Source organism: Pteropus vampyrus, unplaced genomic scaffold (assembly GCF_000151845.1).
Source record: "Pteropus vampyrus isolate Shadow unplaced genomic scaffold, Pvam_2.0 Scaffold195, whole genome shotgun sequence".
Classification (NCBI taxonomy): Eukaryota; Metazoa; Chordata; class Mammalia; order Chiroptera; family Pteropodidae; genus Pteropus; species Pteropus vampyrus.
In genome coordinates this window covers 1,070,722-1,096,024 of record NW_011888976.1, presented here as the reverse complement: position 1 = coordinate 1,096,024, position 25,303 = coordinate 1,070,722, and the positions used below count along the sequence as shown (strand labels likewise).

The 25,303-nt window shown below is 36.1% G+C and overlaps 1 protein-coding gene and 1 pseudogene across 4 annotated transcripts in view; both read left to right on the top strand.

Annotated features, from left to right (window-relative positions):
* Positions 1–1,293: 1,293 nt before the first annotated feature.
* The window catches only part of SLMAP (sarcolemma associated protein), a 131,581-nt gene continuing 107,571 nt past the window's right edge, over positions 1,294–25,303 (top strand). For 3 of the 4 annotated variants that reach the window (XM_023537650.1, XM_023537648.1, XM_011371780.2), the window contains exons 1-2: positions 1,294–1,403; positions 1,614–2,920. The gene's annotated coding sequence lies outside the window, so the exon portion shown is untranslated. Of the gene's footprint in view, positions 1,506–1,613; positions 2,921–25,303 lie in introns of all 4 variants that reach the window. The other variant, XM_023537647.1, reaches the window with a different exon arrangement.
* On the top strand, positions 20,274–23,793 carry LOC111746611 (annotated as a pseudogene).

The following is a 25,303-nucleotide window of genomic DNA, read 5'->3' as shown; positions in this document are numbered from 1 at the left end:
GTCATTATTATGTGCAAGGCATATCGGTGCAGTGTTTCAAATAGCCTTGTTCCTTTTCTTGCTATTCCCTATTCCTGGAAATTTTGAAGCCATTCAGCAAATTTCACACTTATTGTAGTTTTCCTACCTTCCTTCATTCAGTTCAGTTATCTCCCCTAGAAGGCGGTCCCAGACTTCTTTAGGGCCCAGCGCTTGCCTCCATCTTTAACCCTGATTACATCAAAGTGACGTTATCTGTATCTATTTTTCATCTCCCTACCCCCATCTCTACAATATTCAAGCATGCTCTCAGAGGGCAGGGATTGAGGTTTTGTTCACCTGAGTATTCCCAGGGCTCAGCACAGAGTTTAGGACAGGGTCACAACTTACATACATATTGAAAGGAATGATAATTACTCTTTATTGAGCCACACAGATTACCACCTTAATTCTCACAATAACAGGAGTGTTACGTACCAGACCTGAAATTTGCCCAATTGTCACACAGTGGTGGTCTGTTGTCAAAGGATTCTGATGAAACCACCATTGGTTCTAAATGAGTAAGACTCCTTCCCACCATCTTAAACTTTTAAGATTTTGCAGTCTTTTCTTCTTTAGACCAATGACTCCTCATCTGCTTTAATATTGAGTGTAAGCAATACCCCCTTTTTTCATATTGGAAATCGTTGGCCCTCTCTCTGGAATCAACGTTGTTTTAAACTTTCTGAAGTCACACTCTTTCCAGGGCAGAATCTGCTTTGGACCCCTGGGAGACACAATAAGCACAGTGAGATGACCGGTCATTCAAAACGGGACGCTGGGACTAAAAAAGAGTTTTTCTCTGGGGAAGATACACGAATACACATCGAAGACTCCAGCAGAGGGTGGATGGACCTTCGCATCTTAGATGCACAAATCTGAGGACTTGTGGGAATTCGGTTGCTCACATCTAAGGCGGCTGTGGAGAAACAGTTGCCCACAGCTAAGATGGCTGTGAATAACATCTCCTTTGGATGGGTTCATTCTCCTTGCTCGTTGGTATTTTCAACCACTGCTGTAGTGAAAAAATTTTGGTAAAAGTTGTGTCTTATGACCAAAGTGATAAAATAGGAAGTTAGCACATTTTGTTTACAAAATTTCAGAGAGTCAAATTCTTTCTTGCCCTTAACGAAAATGGCCGTAAAGGTTACCCCATGGTTTGAAGCATCTGGCCCTTAACTAAGATGGCTCCTGGAGGCTAGTTAAAAATTAGCTTGCCCTCTTTTTGCCCCTGACCATCATGGCTGCCTCAGCGTCGATCACGTGACCTCCCTGGACTACGGCGCGGGAGAGGGGGTAGGAGGGCCCTTGAAGGGTGCGCGTTCCCGTGGCGGTGCACCGGGTAGGTTTCAGTCAGAGTCACTATGGCGGCCGGCGCTGGCAAGGTAAGCTGAGGCGGCGGTGACGGCGGCGGCAAGGGAAGCTGGACCTGTCGTGGCGTCCGAGCTTCAAATCTCCGCAGCCCGTATGCGGAGAGATCGGCCGAGGTTGCAGTTTGTCGTAGAGGTTGGCGGGGGGCGGGTTGAGGAGGGCGAGAGCTGAGGCGGGCGGGCACCGGCGCCTGACGGCCGTTTGTTTTGATGTTTCCTTACCAGGTCGGAAAGTTTTCTGCCTCGTCTGGTACAGCCTGAGCGTGTCCTACCCGCCAACAGTGGTGGAGGCTGCGGCGATCTCAGCTTGGGGCCTCCAGGCCTCTTCCCCAACCTCCGGGCCAGCCTCCCTCCCCCACCTCCTAGTCCGCCCGGAGCTGCGGCTGCCGTCCCTGAGATGCGACCCTCCCTGGGGCGACCCTAAGAGAAGGCGCCCAGTGTGCTCAGAAGCAGACAGGAGCCCAGGCGGCCAGGGACCAACTTCTTGCGGGAGGAGACCCCCCAGGCTTCCGTGGGATCGCGCCTCGCTCGGTCTGCACCTATCTGCGGAGCCGGATCTCCGCCTTGGTCGTGGGGACACCAGCCAGGTGCCCAGGAGTTCACACGCGGCCGCTGCCCGCGCCCCTACTGGTCTCTGTTCCTAGTGCCAAGGACCCCATCCACCGCCGCTCCGGCTCGTGCGGGCCGGGGTCCCCGTGCCACCTCCTGGCGGCCTGCGCGCATCAGGGGTCAATGCAGACAGTACCGCTGGCCATTTAGTGCCCCTCGCTGCCCCTCTTGCTCTTCCTCTCCCGAGGCCCTCGAGGACGGGAGGTAGCTGCCCAGAGGTGCTAGGCAACACCTTCCTTCGCCCCAAGGACCTTCCTGGCCGCATCGAACCGACCCTTCCTTCATGCTGCAGTGCTGCAACATTTCCGCCACCGAGGGGGAAAAGCGGCTGCGATCCCAAACAAAACACAAGAATTGGTGTGTGACTCATCTGCTTGGATACCTCCAGTCCTCAAACTGTCTTCCAGGAGTTTTCTTGGCTGAAGCTGTCCAATGTTTGAGTCTTTTCTTCCCAAGGAAGAAGATGGACTGAAAGCTGTCAGTTGGGGACTTACTGTGATCTGGGCGCTAGTGAGTTTTAAAGGAGGTGATGGGGCTTGCGCTGGCTTGTCTTCCCACTCAAGTGAAGAGTTGTTGATGTTCACTGGTTATGCTTAGACAATGCGCATTTTGTTTTAATTTAAAATTTTGGGGGGGATAGGGGCATAGGCTTGTAAAGGGCAGTCCGGATCTGGTGGAACTCCTCTTTGTCCCTTGGTAGGAGAGACACCCCCAGTCTGTCCTCGATGCCGTCAGCCTTGGCCATCTTCACTTGCCGCCCGAACTCACACCCGTTTCAGGAGCGTCATGTCTACCTGGACGAGCCCATTAAAATCGGCCGTTCCGTGGCCCGCTGTCGACCCGCGCAGAATAATGCTACCTTTGATTGCAAGGTGCTGTCAAGGAACCATGCTCTCGTCTGGTTTGATCACAAGACCGGCAAGGTAATGTCACCACATTGTCTAATAATCATTACTTTTTGTTTCCCTTCGCCCTTTCGGCATAATGTATGCGGGATCCCAGGGTTTGCACTCGGAGGAGACTTTCAGCAGGGCTACGGAATCAACTTTTTGTGTCTGGTTCTAGTGGAAATTTAATTGAGGTGGTTGAATGGAAAACAGAGAAGGTATTGTAATTAAATGCCTCCGGAGGGTGATGGCATCTCGATAACATGGTCATTCCCAGTGAAATCCCAAACCCTAATTCATTTAGGAAAACCAGATAGTGAAACTTGGCTTCTTTCAGTCTTTTTAGAAAGGTGAATTTGCAGTTTAGTGCTTGATTAAGCAAGCAGCAGTTCTCAAAGCAATGCAGGGAATCCGTGGCCCATTATTAACACTGGAGCTTAAGTGTCTCAGTGGTGAGATGTAGTTAACACATAGCTTTTAGTTGAGTTCAGATCAGGGCCTGTCTGGTAAGGATAATCATTTGTGTAAAGTTAGTTTTTGAAAGGTTTGATACATATATACCTATGAAGGAGTAATTTGTAATTATCAAAGCTAATTTAATTAGGCATGAGCAACTTTACTACATTGTCAGAGTTTTGCTTGCAAGTTGAGTGAACATATACCTATTGCTTTTGGAAATCACTTTTTTGATGTTCCCTGCAGTACTTACTAAAATATTTAATGCACACTTACAGAGGTGATATTTAAAAATCAGTGTTAGGAAATTAATTTATTTTTTGAAATTATATTCAGTTCTCTTAATTATTGCATTACCTAGATGCAAATGTGACCATTTTAGCATTTTTATGTTGGCACCCTAATTTACTATACATATGAGTGCTTATATTTAAGAATACAAGGAAAAAATTAAAGTAGGAACCTTTCAGTTTTTAAAACTCTTTATGTCATAGTGTGAAGAATATACTAAAGAGTTCATATTTGTGCTTAAATCTTGAATTTTAGTTGAGCTACTGAATCAATTCTAACTTAGGGTAAATTATGTAAGTCTTATAAGAATATCTCTGGTTTCACTCCTGACTTTTTGCTCCCTTTTTTAAGTTAAAATGATTGTCTTTTTTAAAAGAAGAATTTAAGTCTTCAAGAGTAGTATTTTGAAATGAAAGAAACCTGAGTCTCGAAAAGAAGCAAGTAATATTCTGTTGCTACTGAATTAAGGAATTATTATATAAATCATTTTTCAAAGAAAAGAGGAAAAGATTGCCCAAGGGTTGTGTGCTTGCATATCTTTTATCTTATTCTGTGTGTAGAATGAGAACTGAGAAGCATGTTAATTTTTCTGTATAACATCAGATGCTCATTTACCTGTGGAACAGACCCTTTTTTTTCCTCCATGGAAACTAAAGTTTAAGTGTCTAAAAGACTTAGATTACCGATAATAATTTAAAGTGAATATTCATAGAACTCATCTTTCTAGCAATCAGATTCAAACATCAGTTATCTGCTGGTGCCTTAACTCAAGCAGCTTTTACGTTTTTGTCTCTCTACGTTCTTAGGTGACTGTTAAGGTCCAACTTAATCAGATAACAAGTTTGCTTAAAATACGTATTCTGCAAATGTACATTCTTTTCTTTGATTCAATACTCAGGAGACTCAGCTTTTTTTTTTTTTTTTTACTTATTTGAAAAACTGATTATATTAACAGTGCTTTTCGTAGCTGTACTAAAACCCCTACAATAGGTTATTTTGAGATGACTAAGAATAAATCAATAGTGAGTGCTTATTGTATAAATTGTGATGACATGTTAAAATTTTAAATTTGTTATTAGAAAAAATTATCTTTAAAGGATACACAACTTATTTCTGCCATTTTTCCTTTTTTTTCTTCCTTCGTTAGTAGCTAAAACACACCCAGGATATGAGGCTATTATGTTAGGTTGGTTATTGTACCACCTAATCTAGTTAAAACAAATAATCTGTCAGATTTTGCCATGTGATCAATTGTTTTAGGGATTAACTACTTAAGATCTAAATTTGGACAAGTTTTTAGGGAGCATCCGTTATGTGTCTGTTATTGTGAGGCACACAGTTTCAAAGAAAATCCATAGTTTGACCAAGTATCACTTATTGTTTTCTCTGTGAAATTTCCAGTTTGAGGATTTCTGCTACAGTTTTCTCATAACAAAAGTCCCCTGGCCAGTCCTAGCAAATTCCTTTGTATACCACAAGAATCCCCTCTTTCTATGAGCGTCTCCTCAGGCAAGTTTTTTTTCCCCCCAAACATCTCTAAGCCTCAGTTTTCTCTTCTGGGGATAATAATGGTACCTACTGTTGTTTTGAGGATTCAGATAATAATGTAAATCATTTGGCACCCTTTTCCTGGCCTTTATTAAGGGCTCAGTACTTAGGGAGGGGGATATTTGGATGGGCAGAAGAGGGAACCATCTAGATAGCTCTTTGAGATTTGCTATAGTGCTGTGGAGTCTTAAGAAGGTAATGAGAAATTTTTTTCTTTCATGTGATGGCATATGTAGAAGTAGTGTTTTAAATTGAAAAATACGAAGTTGAGAACTTTGTCCAAATTGCACTTTACTTGGGAGGTGGAAAGTTGGGGTAATATGCCCTTTGGTTGACTTTGAACTTGTGATTGTCTCATTCTGCATTGGCCATTATGGCAGGCCCATTAAAATCTGGAAGAAATAAACATTTGAAACTTTCTGATTATTCAAGTAATACATGCTCATTGTAGAAAATTTGCAATATGTGGCACATGGAAATCTAGGTGACACTTTTTAATGCTAAATTCATGGAATGTGTTATGGTACTTAAAACCTGCATGTTGGAGGGTGACACATTTGCCACAAAGTGGAATTTAACTAGCTTTCCCAGATCATCTACTCAGGGATATAGCAGTTGGATATTGCCCTGCTTAGATGCTGGCCCTGTGTATCATCCTTTGGAGGTCAAGCTTTTCAAATTAAGTGGTAGATAATAGAATGCTTGTTGATCCTTCCTTTGACTCAGGGTACCACTGAACAAGCAAATCTACCCATATGGTGGAAAGGGTAGTGAGTGGACTGCTTCTTTGGATGGTCCTATCTGATTTGAGGCTTGTGGATAGGTGGTAGTCTATTGGTCCACACAGTATATAGCCTATTTCCAGTTTCACTGTAGTTCCTTAGTAGTAAGTAGTTATAGTAGTAGTTATTTACTTCCAGTTTCACTTTTTTTACTTAAATTCAACACATTTTTTGGCACCTGTTGCAGCATGATCTATTTTAGTGGAGGGCATAGTGGTGAAGGGGGAGGAAATGCAAGAACTGGAAAGAAATTGTTGTTTCTTCTTTCTAGGAGTTTATATTTTAGATAGAGAGGGTGACTTAACCTTGAGAACAGTTGATTGATGTGAGTATTATATAACTTTAAATGGCAAGAGAGTGATAGTGTTTGAATTAGACTTTAAAATAAGGGATGGATACAAGTTAAGAAAAAGTGCGTTTGGGTGTTTTTGTATGTTTTAAAGAGATGAAAGTGGACTAAAACAGACAAAAGCAGATAATTTTGAGTGAGTATGGCATCTTCCAAACATTGATGAAACTGTTTTTATTGGATTGTAGAATTCTTTTAGAGAGCAGTTAAGGGTGAACTATCCATTCTATGTGATGGTTTTATATTTGTGCATTGTTTTTGTAACTGGTTGTCAGACCCTGGAGGAGAGGGTCTCTGCCTTATGTGTCTGTTTCCTTTTATTTTGTATAAAGTAGATATTGAGTAACTGAAGCTGAGTAGATAGTGTGGTCCCAGGTTGTGAAGTGCCTTGATTACCAAGCTAATGACATAGATTCATGGACTATGGAAGGCCAGGGAGAGTTCTGTGCAGAGTACTGACATACAGCAGTGTGTAGAGAGGCCTGGAGCAAGGAAAAATGGGTAACAGCTTAACCAATACTTGTGCACTGTGTACCATGCCCCGTTCTAAATGCTTTACATGTTAATTTATTTAATCCTTAAATAACTGTTCAAGATAGGTACATATTATCCCATATTAACCTATGAGAAATTTAAAGCACAGAGAGGTTAGATTAGGTTAACATGCCCAAGTTCACATAGCTAATAGATGGTAGAGCAGGAATGAACTGAGGTATTCTGACTCTTGATTCTGGAGTCCATAACCCAAGCTTTTATCCACTTTGCTATTCCAAGGCTTTGTGATAGTTTAGATATGAGGCCATTTTGTAAGGGTATAGACCAGGCTCACAATAGGAATGAAAATAATTAAATGCCAGAAAGCAAGAAAAGACAAGTGTATTAACTTATCCATTAGGACTTCAGCAAAGAGAGAGGTTCTGTATGGACTGGAGATTTTAGAGAAGGCTTCATGGATGAGATGGTTTCATGAATGAGACGGTTCATGAATGAGATGCAATTTGAGCTAGACCTTAGGCCTTTTTACTAAGGCAGAAGGTAGATAGAATCAGTCAGGGAAAGGAGTTTTGGATGGAAAGAATTGCTCAAGTAGAGGCATAGAGGAAAGAGTGATATGGCATGTTCCAAGGATGTTGCAAGGAAGTCATTGCAAGGGAAGACTCTCCAGAATTCTATAACCAAAATCATTTCTTCCTTTTTTATCTTCATATCTAAACATGACAGCAGAGATTCCGGTCTCAGCTTTTGGGAGAATGGCAAATCATACATTCATCGATATTGTTTATTTGTGTGTTGTTTTAACAGGTACCTAATTTTTTGGTTGACAGAAGTATAAAGGTCATTAAGAGATGCTGCTTTTTGTGAGGAAGTCAGATATTCAACACATTATGTTTAAGGCACACAAATGTAAATATGTTCAGAAGACCACATTGTATATTCGAAGCATATTCATGTCCTTCTATGTTACTTTTCACAGTAGTGGAAAATTAATGAAATACTTTATTATTTCAAATTGTAAAAAAATATGGACGGTATATACACTTAAAACATTTTTTTCCTACTTAGTTATTTGACTTTGCTCCTTAGGTTAAATTTACCTTCTCAGGCTCCTATTTGGTTTTCTCAAGTGGTATTTATGTTAGAGCTTAGTATTTATTCTCTTCGATAAATAGGGAGGAGGGTGTCTGTCATTTAGAGTTTCAAGTGAAAAGTTTTAAGTGAAAAGTGAGATTGGTTCTTAATGTATGTCAGTTACTTGAATCAAGAAAAATGGTGGCATTTGTTAGCTGCAGAAATGTTCTAAGGACTCTTTCTTGCCCATGTTTCTCTTACTGCCACTACAGATAAATGAACAGTTTACACCACTGCTTGAAAATCTTGGTTCTTGCCCCATTAATTTTTATCATGATATACAAACCCCTTGAAAATCTGTCTCTCATTTCCTTTTTTTCAGCTCCATCTTCTAGTATTCTTTTTTCCTTTTCCCTAAACTCTGTGTACTAGCTGTGTGACAGTGCTGACTATTCCTAGAACAAGTGCCTTTTTTGCTGTTTTGTCTTCCAGAATGACCTTTCCCCTTCATCCCTTGAGGCCCAATTCCAATGTGAAACCTTCCCTGACTCTCACTAACTGAAGGATTAATTGCTTCTTCCTCTGTACTTCCACAGAACTTTGTATATAATTTCATTATGGGAAACAGACAACAAAATAACTATGATGCAAATGTACTGTTGCCCTGCCAGATGTGAGCTCTTGAGAACAAGGAACTAGACACTATATAAATGTTTGAATGAGTGAAATGTGAACAATGGAGCAGTCTGTATTTCTGTAAACCCTGAGGAAAGTCAAAGGGCACAAGGTCATTCAAGTTCTCAATTTGAGATCATGGACTCAGTTACCAATAAGTAGTCTTTACAAATCATTACATATTGAGAATTTGCAATGTGCAAGAAAGACTTTGCCAAGTATTTTAGGATCATAGGTGATCTGTGATTATTGATATTAATTTCGAACTATTACAAGTGTATCTATTCTCATGAAAAACAATACTTTTATTTTAAGGATTTTATAATAATCAGAGTGCTTTTTTATTTCGCTTGATCTGTAGAACACTCTTAGGAAGTAGGTTAGAGCAGCTATAGGCAGGCTCCCTTTTATCCAAAAGGGTTTGATGTTTAGAGGTTATTTGCACAAGGTCATCTATTAGGAACCGTGGGAATTGGAACCAGAATCTAGATTCCCACCTCTTCCTAAAATAAAAGCTAACTGCTAGACATTTATTCTGATCTATATTATTATGGACTAAATAATTACTGTAATGAAATCTATCTTTTGCTGTCTTGAAAGATAATCTAAGCTCTTATTTTCTGGGTGCATAACTAAAATGCTTATCATATGACAAACTTTCAAAGACAGAGAGCACCTGAGTTAATTATTTCTCTGAGTTAGCTAGCATTTTTTCTACATATCTGTACTACTCTGAGCAATAAATATGTTTTTTCTTAGGCTTGCATTCAGGCAACTATTTTAGATTTGGGTGTTTATGTGAATGAATGAAATAGCCTTGGAAAAATTTGTTTGCCATGTAAATTTTTTATCCTTTAAAGAGAATAACTGATAGATATAAAGAAAAAAAGTAAAGTTTATATAGGCACTTGAAAACATGGAAGTTTTTGGTGATTAGTACTGCATCCTTTGTCATATATACAATTTAGATTAGATTTTAGTTTAAAGACATAAGCAACTTTGTTTTCTTATTTATTTGTATTAAGGTGGTATCAATACTTTCATTCAGTCTTATAGTTTTATCTACATTTATAACTACTGACTTGTTCTAGTTGAACCAAGCAGAAATGAATTTCTAATATGGACTTTCAAGTTGTTATTTATCTTCTATTTTTAACCTATAGAAATAACAGGAATAAAGTTTCAAAAAATTCAAGCAGTAGCGAAGTACATTGAGTCTATATGTCTTCCTTCACATAGGCACCTCTCTTCCTTTTCTTCTAGAAGTAATGGTTTAGTATATAATTTTTCAGAACTTTTTCTGTGCGTTTACCTACTTGGATATGTAGGTAAAGAAACATAGTTTTTGTTGTTGCTACTGTTTCTCATAAGCTATGGGATCATAATTTAAAATGTACATTTTAGCCAATAATATCAAGTGGATTGTGGTCAGCTTATCTGAAATGTGTTAATATGCTCTAAGTTCAGACCAGCATCTAGGCTGCTGTAAAATTAATAGCTATCATTCATTAGCGAGTACTTACTAGGTGGTGTGCAGAGAGTTTTATGTACTTTATCTCATTTAATCCTCACAATAAACTTTTGGAGTAGGTAGTATTATTATCTTCAGTTTACAGATGAAAAAGCTGAGGTTGAGAGAGGTGAAGGAATTTGTTCACGGTAACACAGATAATGGCAGAGTCAAGATTCAAACCATCTGATCGCAGAATGCTGCACATTCTATTGCTTGCTACCTCAGCACTCTTAGCCATTAATCTCATCACCAACCTGTTAGTGAATGAGGGAGTAGGTACTACATAAATGTTTGAATGAGCAAAATGTGAACAATGGAACAGTCTATTTTTGCAAACCCTGAGGAAGGTCAAAGGGCGGAAGGTCATTTGAGTTAGTTCTCAATTTGAGATCATGGACTCATTTACCACTAGGTAGTCAAAAGAAAAAAATGCATTGAAATAAAAACCTTATTGTCTATTAACTCTTAGATATTTTGGTTGTAAATCAGTCTAGAGTTTTAGTTGAAGATCAGTTTTTCAAATAGTATTCATCACTTAACATTTTACAAATTGAATAAAAACAATTCCTTACATATAAATATATTGGAGTATCACTGTTCAGATACCAAGATATACTAAAAACAGATTCTTTTTTTCTTTCATTGGTTAATTTCTAAGTTTAGTACTATGGGGTTTGTGTTTTAAATGGAATATATACTTATTCGGATGTGTGATATATAATATGTGTGTGATATATATGTCATACACACGTATATATATATTCCCCATTCCTTTAAGTAAATCTAATTTAGAAAAAGTGACTATATTTGGTTTTTTAACTATTTAACTAGAGAAATAGTAATTATATTATTAGATGCTAGTTATAAGTTTCCTTCCATTTCAAAAATTCAGGGATAGAAAATAAGATCATGTTGTATGTTATAAGTGTAGGTATGGTTGTTTTACTTGTAGAATAAACAAAATTTGTAGTTTGGAGTTTTTTCAAGAAGTTTGCATGGTAAAAAGGAATGCTACAGAGTTACCATATAATCCAGCAATTCTATTCTTAGATATAAACCCAAGAGAAATGAAAATATATGCTCACACAAAAACTTGTATGAATGTTCATAGCAGCATTATTCATAATAGTCAAAAAAAGGTAGAAAGAATCTAAATGTCCATCAACTGATGAATGGATAAACAAAATATGGTATACCATATAATGGAATATTATTTGGTAATAAAAAGAAATGAAGTACTGATAGATGCTACAACATGGATGAACCTTGAAAACTATGCTAAGTGAAAGAAGCCAGACACAAAAGGCCACATATGGTATAATTCTGTTCATATGAAATGTGCTAGGTAGGCATATCCATAGAGACAAAAAGTGGACTGAGAGTAACAGGGAGTGATAGTTAATTTTATATGTCAACTTGGCCTTGCCATGGTATTCAGTTTTTGGTCAAATACCAGTCTAGATGTTGCTATGAAGGTATATTTTAAAATGTAACATTTAAATCAGTTGACTCTGAGTAAAGCAGATTAACCTCCAGAATGTGATTAGCCTCATCCAATTTGTTGAAGGCCTTAAGAGAAAGACAGGTTCTCCTGAAAAAGGAATTCTACCTTCAGAGAGCCATCATACTCAAGACTGCAACAGCATCTCTTCTCTGTGTCTCTAGCCTGCTGGCCTGCTCTGCAGATTTCTGATTTTATAGCCCCCCACAGTCATGGGAGGCAATTCCTTAAACTAAATCTCTCTCTTTCTCTGTATATATACACATTCTTTTGGTTCTGTTTCTTTGGAGAACACTGGCTAATACAGGGAGTGACTGCTAAATGGGTAGGGGTTTCTTTTTGGGATGATGAAAATGTTATAAAGTTGATTGTGGTGGTTGCACACTCTGAATTGTGTACTTTAAATTGGTGAGTTGTATGGTATGTGAATTATATCTCAAAAAAGCTCATTTAAAAAAAGGAAATGTTAGATGGAGTAATATTTTGGTGAAAGCAGATTAGAGTGTAAGAGGTAGAAGGGTGTAGAGCAAATGTTCATTAGATGGGGGTAGAAATAGTAGAGCAGCTTTTGATGTACTGTGTAGCTTAATTTTTGTCACTACTTCCCTAGTGTAAATGTCTTACTCTTGATTAGACTTTTGTTTTAACAAATTTAGTAGATGAAGAGTGTGTTTCTAATTTCAAAATACTTGTTAATAGGCACAGTTGGTATATTATTGAGAAATTGTAGTGCCAAAGTCTTAATGTGTAAGTTGAGAAATGGTTGGAAAAATACAATTTAAAAGTCTTAGTTTGAACCTGAAAGCTTAAGATATGAATTTTACTCACTAATGCATCTTTTGTGTATGCGGGCACATAGAGAGTGGTAAATTATTGTTAGAATGAATGATATTGTCTTGACTAGAAGAAAGTATTCATTTAAATTATAGTTGAACTTAAACTGGGACCATTATGCATTCTTGGTCTTTAACAAGTTATCTGAGTATCTCATGCTTGCAGTGCAGTGTAGTGCCCAGTAGGTACATAGTTCTGAAAAACATAATTACGATACAAATAAGTAAAACAATAGAAGTACCTGTGAATCATTGTTTCCAAGGAGCTAAGGGAGTGATGTATTCCTTCCCCCAAGATTGGGGGCAGAAAATGTGCAAGGAATGAAGAGGGCTTCACAGAGAAAGTTGTTTTTAAGCTGCTGTTTGAAGAATGAGTAGGGTTTTACTAGCTGAATAAAAAAGAGTAGGGCATTCCAGCCCAAGGGACTAGTATGTATTTAAGGCAGAAAAGCATGAAAGAGAATGATGTATTCTGGGAAATGCAAACCCAGAAGTTAACAGAATTTGGGTGGGCGCGGGGGGTGGGGGTGGCGGGGAGAATAGAGCTGCTATCAGATCTTTGGAGGTATTTGAACCCTGGTTCTGGAGTTGGACTACCTGAGTTGGAATCCTGGCTCCACTGCTTATTAGATGTGTGACCTTTGGGAGTCTCTGTGCCTCAGTTTTTGTCATCTGTAAGAGGCTAATAGTGGGATTCACCTCACAGGATTGTTATAGAGATTTAATGAGAATTCATATATAACACTTAACAGAATGCCTAGCACAGAATAAGTACTCAATAACTTGTGGCTATTATAATTTTTCTTTATTGCTTTAGTTGGTGTGCTTGCACAGTAAGACCTGTATGCTTATTGTCTGTAAATGTGTTTTTTCATTGTTAAATAAATTTTCTTTTTTGATAACTGTCTTTGGAGGTACCTAAACTAAGATGATTCTTTGATACCTTGAAATTTTTTAGAAAGTGCTAGAGAAATAATATGATATAATAAAAAACAAATATTTGGTCTTCGTCACAGGTTCCTGGCACACAGTTCCTGAAACTCTTGGAATCTCCTCAGTGATAAGAAAATCTTTTGTATGATAATAAATTCACTGGTGGCTGGGACCCCCTAGATAGCTTCGAAATGGGGCTGATTACCAGAAAGACCAAGTGATTAGAGGGATAAAATCTCTTGAACATATAGATTCATTGAACTTTGGGTTTGGTGAACACATTGAGGTGCTGGGAGGGTGGCTCACCTAGAGGGGTGAGCCCCTTCTTCCATCTTGCCCTGTGCATCTCTTCCATTTGGTTGTTCCTGAGTTGTATCCTTTATAATAAACTAGTAATAGTAAGTAAAGCACTTTCCTGAGATCTTTGAGTCATTTTAGTGAATCATTGAACCCAAGTAGCAAATTGGGAACTCCCTGAATTTATAGCTGGTTGGTTGGAAGTATCAGTGACAACCTGGGACTTTTGGACTAGCATCTGAAGTGGGGGCAGTCTTGTGGGACTGAGCCCTTAATTTGTGGAATCTATATTAACTCCAGGTAGATTGTGTCAGAATTAAATTGAAGGACACCCAGTTTGTACTGGAGAGTTGGAGAAATGATGTTGGAAAAGACACCACACATTTGGTGTTAGAAGTGTTATAAGTAAAAACAGTTCAAATAGTCTTATAATTAATATCCATTATCTAGTACTGTCAAGTTTGTATAGTTTCCCTGTTAAAAGCAAGAAAAATCAGTAGCATACTTGGCTTGTCTTACTTGAAGATTTGAAATTAAATGTGTTGAGTAAGTTACATGATATAATCTAGTCAATCAGGAAACATGTAAAAGTATATGCTGTATTAGGCAACATGGGGCATTATGGAGGTATTAAGATGGAGTTTAGAGCTCCTTGTAATCAAGGTAGGGAAGGCTTATTTGTCTGGAAAGGGGAACTTGAATTGGACTCTGAAGATTCAGGGTAGAAAGTAACAGGTATCCTTGGTATATAGAGGTCTGCATAAAAAGGCTTAAGACCAGAATGGTAGTCAGTAGGAAATTGCATGTTAAGGAGCCCTACTACTGGATTGATCAGATTAAAGGATAGAGGTGAACCTGAGTAAGGTTCCATTTCAAGAAGGTTGTATAAGGGTTGAAGTTCAGGGTTAATGGGGCAATAGGGCAGAAACCTGTAGGGAATGAAGGCACAAACCTTGAGGGTGAGAATTTTGGATTTGCAATTTTGGGAAAGCCATGCCTCCCCTTAATCCATTCACATAACTAAATTGGTATGTTCTGTAGTGGATTATGAAACACCCATCTGCTTTATTATGTTGACTTCATAATAGGGTGATTCAAAAATGATGAGGATTAGATTTGTAGATGTAGTGAGTAGACAAGACTTAAAGGTTCCAAAGTATAATTTCTTATTTTCAAGATTGTTTTTCTCTTGGCATATTAAAACAGTTTGCTGTGTGCATCATTTTAAGGTGTATTTTTTGTCAGTCATTTTTAATTCTGGAATCAACTCATTTAAATACCATTTCTGATCTTGCCAGAGTATAGATTTAATATTTTGAATGAAAACAAAAGAAGTTACAAGGATAATGATGAAGAAAATATTGCATGTAAATGTCCAAGTCAGAGGCAGGTGTTAAGTGATAGAACCTACATCAGAATTTCAATAGAAATATATTTTAAAACATAAGACTTAGGTAGTAGTACTTTTCTTGCCATTTTAAATTGATACTCTACGCTGAGGTTTTTGGTCATAATTGTCAGTTGTGAGGAGGCAGAGATTTCAGGTAAGCATTATACTTGGTTTTAATAGTTCTCCTTTCTCTTGCCAGTGACCTGATTTGAGAATTCTATCAAAATTTTATCCTTTGTATTTTGAAAGGTGATTTAACAGTAGGTAAACTATTTGAATAATGTGTGAGAAAGTGATTAAAAAGCACTTTTAAATATTAGATGGTTGTGTTGTAAAAATGTCATTATTTCTTCTACTAATCTTTATTATTACAACTTTGTCATCGTAGCAATATAGAGGCTTAAATGCTAGTAAATTATAGACTTTAATAGACAATTATTTTCTGAAATGACTCCTTTTTATAGGTTTTCTGATTGATTACTATGCTGTTTCATATATAAATTATTCAATTTTGATATTTAAGTCCTGCTGCCAAAATATTATTCACCAAGACAAAATATTTGGAATGTTGGTATCTGAATGTTGGGGCTGGAGGGAAAAACTTCACGTTTTTAAGTTCAGTCACTTTTAAAAAGAATTGCTTGAAGAGAGTACTTTTTCTTGTTTCTAGAATTGGTGTCATACTTCTAGTTTTATAACTATGTAATATTCTGATAGTAATAGTTAATTCTGTAATCTTTCTAACTTAACCTGTCAATGCTCTTTTGCTTTTGAAATTTGAATTTTCTGATTGTCTGCAGAGTTGGGCTGAGAATATCTTAGTTATGTATAGCCCTAAGTAATGCCGACACACAAAATACAAATGTAATGTTTATGTATGTTTTACATTGTTGCTTTTATTATATTTTCCATTTTCTGTTGCTGTCACATACACATTTTGCATTAATTCAGTCTGTAGTTTTTATCTGTTGGCTCTGAAGTATGGATATATTTTGGGTTAATTCTGGATTTCGTTGTTACTCTAAATCAGAATTAAGTGAAAGTTTAATGCTTTCTTCATGGGATTTTATTGATTGCCACAATTCTCACTGATTTATCCTTTTTTCTTAATATTTTAAACGTTGATAATTTATATCATAAAAGTTAACCCTTGATTATATATTATTCGGGGTTAGCTCTGTAATTATTACAGCCCTAATTAGTTTATAATCTCCTTAAAGGCCACTGTAATAGCTTATGCTGCCTTGTAGCTCTACAAATAGGTACAGTGCCAAGTATCTAGTAGGTAGTTAAAAAAATTGCCAACACTGTACTTTTCTCCAAAGAAATTATAGAAGTACTAACTTAAGAAATTTGACATTTTTTAAAGGCTTTAAGAAGAGAATGTAGAATATGTTTATGACCTTGGGATAGGGAAGAATAGTAAGTAATTCACAAAAAGCATACACTGAAGTAAAAGATTGATAAATTCAGATACTTTAAAATTAATTTTTTCATTCAAATAGAATGAAAAAGTAAAGAAGAAAAAAACTATGGGAAGTTATTTATAATACATATCTCTTGAAAAGAATTAGTATCCAGAATATAGAAAGGACTTCTCCAAATAATAAAAAATACAACCTAAAAGATAAAAAGATGGTTAAAAGACACACAAGAATTTCACAAAAGAAATTAGAATGGCCAATAAACACATACAAGATGTTCAGTGTAACTAGGGAACTGTAAACTTAAACTTGAGATATCATTTATACTCATTTACAAAGTTGGATGATATCAACTGTGGGAGACACTATAGAGCAATAGAGACTCTCATGTTCTGTTGTTGGTATGATGAGTTACATTGATTGATTTTTGAATATTAAACCAACTTTGCATTCCTGGGATAAATTTCACAATGTACAATCCTATTACATTGTGTTATCCTGTTATATTGCTGGGTTTGATTTGTTTAAATTTTGTTAAAGATTGTTGCATCTCTGTTCATGAAAGATTTGTCTTAAATTCTTGTTAGAATTCACCAATGAAGCCATCTGAATCTGTTTGTGTTTTATTTTTGTTTTGTTTTGTTTTGTTTTGTGTGTGTGTGTGTGTGTGTGTGTGTGTGTGTGTGTGTGTGTGTATGTGGAAAGTTTTAAACTAAGTTCAATTTCTTTGATAGATATAGGGCTTTTCAGGCCATTTATTTCTTCTCCAGTTAACTTTCATAGTTTGTCTCATTCAAGAAATATGTCTATTTCATCTAAGTTGGCTTTATTGGCATAAAATTATTTGTAACAGTACTTTGCTATCCTTTTAGTATCTATAGAATCCATAGTGATGTCACCTCTCTTGCTTCCAGTATTGGTAATTTGTATCTTTTTTTTTCTTCGTCATGTTGGCCAGAAGTTTAAAGAATCAGTTATTTTTAATGGATTTTCCTATGATATTTTTGTTTTTTCTTGGATTTCTGTTCTTATCTTTATTATAGTCTTTCTGCTTACTTTGGGTTTAATTTCCTCTTCTATATTCTAATTTCTTAAATTGAACACCTTAGATCAGGGGTCTCCAACCTCTGGGACGTGTTCCAGTACTGGTCCGTGACCTGTTAGGAACCAGGCCACACAGCAGGAGGTGAATGGTGGGCCAGTGAGCGAAGCTTCATCTGTCTTTGCAGCTGCTCTGCAGCACTAACATCACCACCTCAGCTCCACCTCAGATCATCAGGCATTAGATTCTCTTAGGAGCACCAGTCGCTGGTGCCAAAAATGTTGGAAACTGCTGCCTTAGGTCATTCACGTAAGACCTCACTTCTAATAAAAGCATGTAATGCTATAACATAACCATTTCGATAAACAATTTGTTATAATGCTAAATTTGCTTATGCCTAATGACCTTGCAGTTATTCACCTAGGTATATACTCTATAAAAACTTTGTTATATTTGCATCAGGAGACATGTTCAAGCATGTTCATAATAGCATTTTTTATAATCGCAAAAAACAAAATGGAAATAATCCAGATGTCCATTGACAGGAATATGTAAACACTTCTGTTAATTTACACCATGGAATACTGTGCAGGAGTGAATATGAATGAACAACAGCTGTATATATAAATTAGATGAATCTAAGAAATGTTTAATGAAAAAAGCAAGTTGTAAAGGAATACTTAGACTGTAATGCTAGTTAATATAAAATTTAAAAATCACAGTATTCATAAATCTATTTTACTACATATATAGTAATAGAATGGTAAACATAATTCTTTATGAGGGAGGAAGAGAGTGTAAAAATAGCTAAATTTTGCATAATATATGCTGGAAAGTTTTAAATACTTTACAAATATATACTTCTCATAAGTGTGAATACTTGCTGTGAAGAATAATATTCTTATTATTATTCTCATTTACAAATAAAGGAACTTTTAGGGTTCAGAAAACTTTAACTTCCCAAAATTACACTGCCAGTAAGTGGTAAACCTAATAAAACCCAGGCAGTCTGGCTCCAGAGTCTGTACTCTTGACCATTAAGCCATACTGCTTGCCCTGATGGGAGGAGGAGAGAGGCTTCTCAAGCTGAGTGTTAGGTACATGGATATTTTTATTACTTGTTAGTTTTTATTCCTATATTTATGTTTATTTTTTGTATGTATGAACTATTTAATAAAATTTTAAAAGAAAATGACAAAGGTCAAGTCACCTGAAATGGAATGTAAGAAACGTAATTCCCTAAACAATCCCAGATGGAAGGTCAGTACTATTAATTTCCTCTGACATATTTCCTAGATGCTAATAGATCATGAAATATTAAAAAATCAGATAGATGACATGTTATTAATGTTTTACGTCTTGACCTGAGTGTTAGTTAGAAGAGTGCATTCACTTAGGGTTATTCACTTTTGATTTGTTCACTTCTTTGTAGGTATTCCATACTTCAATAAATTCTTTAGAATAAAAATATCAGATAAAATATTTTAAATTCCAGAGGTTTCTTATTGCACTTGCATTATGTATATCTTTGCTGGGATTATTGTAAGAGGATTATAAGATGAGCTATAAAGTAAAGGGGCTAACTTTTTGAGATCCTGTTTCATTGGAAAGTCTATAAAAAGAATGAGGATGTATATTGTCAGGTAACAAAACAACACAACAAATGAGGTACAGTACAGTGTATATAATAACCTACCTTTTGTCAGAGGAGGAAAAAATAAGAATCTCTATTTGACATTTATTTATGCATAAAGAAATCTGGAAAGATACATAAGGAATTAGTAACTGGTTACCTGGGAGTGGGATAGGGATGGAGACCAGGTTGATATGAGATAAGGATGAAAGGAAAACTTTTCAGTTTATAGAAGTTCCCTGACTTAAAATGGTTTAACTTAATGAGTTTTCAGCTTTACAATGATGCAAAAGCAATATGCATTTGAAGTAGAAACCGTACTTCAAATTCCAAATCTCAAATTTTGATCTTTTCTAGGGCTAGTGATATGTGATACAATACTCTCCTGAGGCAGCTAGGCAGAGGCAGCGAACTATAGCTGCCAGTGAGCCATGTAATCACAAGAATAAACAGCCAATAATCTCTGGTATATTAATTGTGTTAGATGATTTTGCCCAACTGTAATCTAAAGTAGATGTTCTGAGCACATTTAAGGTAAGCTAGGCTAAGCTATGATGTATATTAAATGCATTTTTCACTTACGGTGTTTTCAGCTTACAATAGGTTTATTGGGACGTAACCTCATTGTAAGTCAAGAAACATCTGTATAGAATAATATTTTTATACTGGCATATGCCTGGGTGTCATGATATTATAGAGGAGGAGCATCTAATTCAGTGTTATCAGTTAGTTTATGCTAGTTATACTGTGGTAATAACTCCAAGACCTCAGTGTTTTATAACAACAAAGATTTATTTCTTGCTCATGTTACTTGTTTAGGTAGATGGCAGCACTATCCACAGTTGTTTTCTTTTCTGGAATTCAAGCTAAAGGAGTAGTTCCTATCCAGGACATGTTCTGGTAGTTGAAGGCAAAGAGCTATGCAGAGCCATGGAATTACCATTAAAGCTTCTGCTCAAAAGTGGCACCTGTCTTTTCCACTCACATTTTATTGGCCAAAGCAAGTCACATGGCCAACATTTGGGCAGAGAAGTGTAATTAATATTTGTATAGGAAGAAGCAGTGGAATAATCGAGTACAGTCATACATTGTTACACTCGGCTTCTTCCCAACTCAAAGTGAAAATTATGTAGCTTTGGGAGCTATCAAATAAGAATGCATTTTAGCAGAAAATGAAGTTTTTTCCAGTCCTTTATGGGTATTCTAATATCCATAAGTTAAATGGCTTATATCTCAGAGAAGAGAAAATTAAAGCATAAAGAAATTATAATTTGAAGTAGTATTCTTCTTAAGAGAGATAGAAGAGCTTTCTGGTGGGAGAGTCTGGAGAAGATGTGTAGAAATGGCACCTCGCGAGGGGAAGGAAAAGAAGGAAGAACAGGTCATCAGCCTCAGACCTCAAGTGGCTGAAGGAGAAAATGTATTTGATGTCTGCCACATCTTTGCATCTTTCAGTGACACTTTTATCCATATCACCAATCTTTCTGGCAAGGAAACCATCTACTGTGTGACTGGTGGGATGAAGATAAAGGCTGACTGAAATGAGTCCTCTTCATACACTGCCATGTTGGCTGCCCAGGATGTGGCCCAGAGGTGCAAGGAGCTGGACATCACTGCCCTCCACATCTAACTCCAGGCCACAGGAAGAAATAGGACCAAGACCTCTGGACTAGGGGCCCAGCCAGCTCGTAGAGCTCTTGCCTGCTTAGGAATGAAGATTGGATAGATTGAGGACGTCATTCCCATCCCCTCCAACAGCACCTGTGGGAAGAGGGCTGCTGTGATCGCCATCTGTGAACAGGACTCCTCAAATTATTGTTTTCTATTAATAAATTGCCTTTAGATGAAAAAGTAGAGAGATAGAAGACTATATCATTGATACACTACTTAATATCTTTTGTGAATAACTCTGACATTGAGTTATGGGGTTTAGTTATGTGTTTTTTTCCAAAATTTCTTCAATTTTCTTTTTCTTCATCTGCTTTGTCACAGACTGAATCTATATCAATTATATTTCCAAATAAAACCCTGGGATATATTAGTTTATAGAATCAAACATTAGGATAGTTAAAATAGAGAGCGACATAAATTACATAGCATTTGCTTATTGAGCATCTATTAACTGTTTACCATGTGGCATGTTTGCTAGCTGAGAGGGATACAGGGTGAAAAGATATGACCCTTGCTTTTAGGGATTCTGCGTAAGTGGACATATCTACAGATAATTACAATACAGTGAAATAATTGCTAAGAGAGATACTATTCAAATGAACTGTGGTAGAAATGTTGAAGATGGAATGATCAATTGATAAGGCAATAAAGGAAGGAATAAAATGGTTTCACTGGAGGTGATATCTGAAGTCTTAGAAGAGCAGGGTTTTAGCATGCAAATGAGGGAAAAGTACATTTTAGGCAGCACTACTAAATAGCATGAGTAATATCATGAAGGAGTAAAAATAGATGACTTGTTTCAGAAACTTTGAGTGATTTTGTGTGACATCATGTAGGGGAAGGGACAGAAGATGAGGAAGAAAAAGTAATTTAGGACCAAGGTTTGAAATATTTTAATTTCATGCTGCTTTTTCCTTTAGGACAGGTATTGAGTTTGAAAAGATTTTAAGTAATAGAATCACATGGTTAGCTGTGTTTAGAGCAGCAGTCTTGGTGATAATGTGGAAGATATTGGAATTGTGCCTAGAGACAAAGAGACATGGTAGAGTGATCTAGTAAAAAGACTAGTTAGAAATAAATTCCTGGAGTCCAATAAATCATCGGGATGGTGAGAGACGGATTTGAGAGTCATCAACCAGTGTAGGAAATATACTGTAGGAAATACACTCCCAGGGAAGTTTGTCCATTCCTAGAAAACTAGAAGGCTAGAGAAGAACCCTGGGGATGATCAACATTTGAACAGCTGGCAGGTAAAAGAAAACAGTTGAAAGAACAACCAGAGAAGAAAGAGGACCACGAAAGACTGGATTTGTGAGGTACAAGGGAGAGTTTTTAAGAAGGTAGCTGTTAGTAACACTCTGGAGTCACCTTATAAGGGCTGAAAATAGTCCTTGGGTTTGGCAGGTAGGAGTCTCATCAATGGTTTGAGGACTGTTCAATAGATTGGTGGATATGGGAACTCACTGGCAATAGGTTAAGAAGGCTGTGAGTGTGACAGCTCTGGAAGTGCTCAGCTGAGTGGATGCAGAGGGTAATTAAGGGCATTTCCATATAAAATACATGTGTGTCTACTTCAAAGATGATAATTTGTTTCTCCAATTTTAGTTTCTACTTTCAAGGAGACTATAGTGGTTCCCCACATGCTTGGGCTGAGGTGGTGGCAGAGGTGGGGAGGAGTGGAATGAGGAAACTATATAGGTTAGGCACTCCTATCCAGATTAATTTTTCAATAGACTTAAATGTAAGCTGAAATTAAGTATAATTTGTGTAAATGGGACATGAGTCACAAATGTCAAAAATATATAGGAATGTTAAAACTTTATAATTCCACACAAATTAGAAATTCAGTAGCCATAGATGATATTCCCTAGTATTTTTTGATGTTCTGAGTTTTTAAAGCTAGGAATTTATCTTTGCATCTCTGTTGGTTAAAAATACAAGTACTTCTATGCAAAGTGTGTGTGTGTGTGTATGTGTGTGTGTGTGTGTGTGTGTGTGTGTGTGTGTGTGTGTGTGTGTGTGTTTGAGCACGTGCGCATACTCAAAAAATACGTATGAGAGACTCTCTGAGGACTGCTTAACCTGGGGACGATTGATAGTTATTTTACATTTGGCCAAAATTAAATTTTTAGCATAAATCCTGTAATAGTCAACAAAAGGGTTAATGTTTTAGTATCTATCCTGACAAAAACCTATTAAAAATAGTTAAAGGAACTTATAAACCAAGGTAAAAAAAAGTGAAATACCATGGTAAAATTTGAATGTCTTTGCAGTGAGCGATCCAGTTTGTGAATTATCAGATTGTATTGCTTAATTTTATGTTGCTTTGGTCACTTATTTTCTATTTATATAACTTTATAACAGTTCCTCAGTTTTGTATTCTTGTGTTTGTGGTAGGAGCTGAATATGGGACTATTAAAATGTAGTTTCAACATTAAGTAAAAATGAAGATATTAAGCAATTTCTAATTAAACACATAAAATGTGATTCCTTAAATTTATACCATATAAAATGAGGTCATGTATGTGGAACTATTCTATAAACTAGATAGAAATTAAGAAGTTAATTTTAAATATAGGAAAAATATTTAAAATTCCTGTAAATTTAATAGGAAAACGTAAGTTACTTTAGAGCATAAGAGTCAAATAAAATATTTTCAGTTTTAGAGAGTTATATCCGTGAATGTAAAGAGAATAAAGATGTACTGAGATATGTTTTATAAATATATTTTATGAGTTTTAGGATGGAAAAACTTATTTTGAACAGGGGATTAGGGAAAAAGGAGATTTTGGAGGAACTTTTTATGAGTTTTGTCCCAGTATAAGTATATAGCAGCAGTCTTACTTTTTAAAAAATGCACCATTTTATTTAGCATGTGTTGCATTTCTGAACCTTAGTACTCTTTTACTTGCACAATGTTTTCTATTGTAAAGCATATATGTCAAAACCCAGAATCTGCATTGTCACTTCCTTATTGTAAGTCCGGCTCTGCTACTAAAATAACATGCTTAAAACAGTGTACATTTCTCAGGATCTTGAAAAACAGTTTGAGAATGAAAAAAAGTTAAGGTATGCTTAATTTTTTAAGTTATAAATATTTAAAAGTTCATTTTAATATTTTCAATATAATTTTCAAAAACTATCAAATGAACTCTTGCTTGTTTTTGGCATTACATCGAAATTCACTCAGATTAAGTACTCAAAAATTGTAATTTTGTGAGTAATAGAAGTCTCTCATACTTGAACCAATATTCGTTCTTTACTAAACTTTGGAGGTGAAACTGATCCATTGAAAGACATATCTGTTAATGGAAAGCAAAACATTTCATCAGAAATCCAGCTTGATATTTTAGATTCAAATGAAGTTCTTAATAGAAGTAAATCTAAAACTGCTTTTCAAATGTGAGAAGTATAACAGGTCCTTTTAGTGGGCTTTCTTTTTGGTGTGTTCAAAGGGAATTGTTTGAACTTGAGCTACAGCTTTAATTGTGTGTCCATTGCCTGCAGATATCTTGTTAAAAAGAAAAGTGTGGTAAAATGAACTAACTAGTGACTTCTGTCATTATTCTAACAATAGAGTACTGTGCTTTAAAGAACAGAATTTTATATTAATGACGTCGATTAAATATTTAAATGCAACCCTGTTTAAATGTTACTGTTATATAAATACTATTATTTTATTAGTATTTAAGTGACAGGTATAGAAACTTTTTATACATGTACTAATGCTTTAAAATAAGATGCATCTTTTTTTATTCTTCATATAAACTTATAATTAGACGAATCAGTCATTGTTAGAAATTGTCCTTATCTCTGTTGTAACTTTTGTCACTGTATTGTAGTTTTTTTCTCATCTGTTATCCTGAATTGAATTCCTTTAAGGTGGGAGACTTTGTCTTCTGTGTTCATTGTTCTAAGTTTAGTTAGTATTGAATAGATTTTAACAGGTTTTATACTTTCTTAGATACTGATTTTGTCTATTATATTTTACGTCATTTTTGGGGGATTTTATCTTCTATATTTTATGTTCTGTTAACTTGCCCATAATGAATTCTAAGTGTTTATAGTTATTTTTATCATTTAAGTAGCTAACTCTTTAGAAGTGTTTAGATTCACTTATATTTTTTATTATACTAACAATGTAAAAAATAAGGGAAATTTATGAATAAGTTTAAACATTTAATAATACAAGCAAGTTTTATAGGCTTATTTTCCTCCAATCATTGTGGTATTTAGAGGGAAATTCTTTTCCACCCCTAAACTCTAGTTTTAGATCTCAGATATCTCTGGCTTTTCATCCATTAAAATTTCACTTCCAGATGTGTAGAATTCCCTAATCTAGATATGAATTCCTAAAACTTATGCACAGTATTCTGTAGATTTCAGAGTGCTGTTGATTCATTTAGCCATTATTATTGAGCATATCCTATGTGCCAAGCACATAGCAGTTGAACAATATAAATTATCTGGCCCCATGGAGCTGATATTCTAGTGTACAATGTGTCATCATCC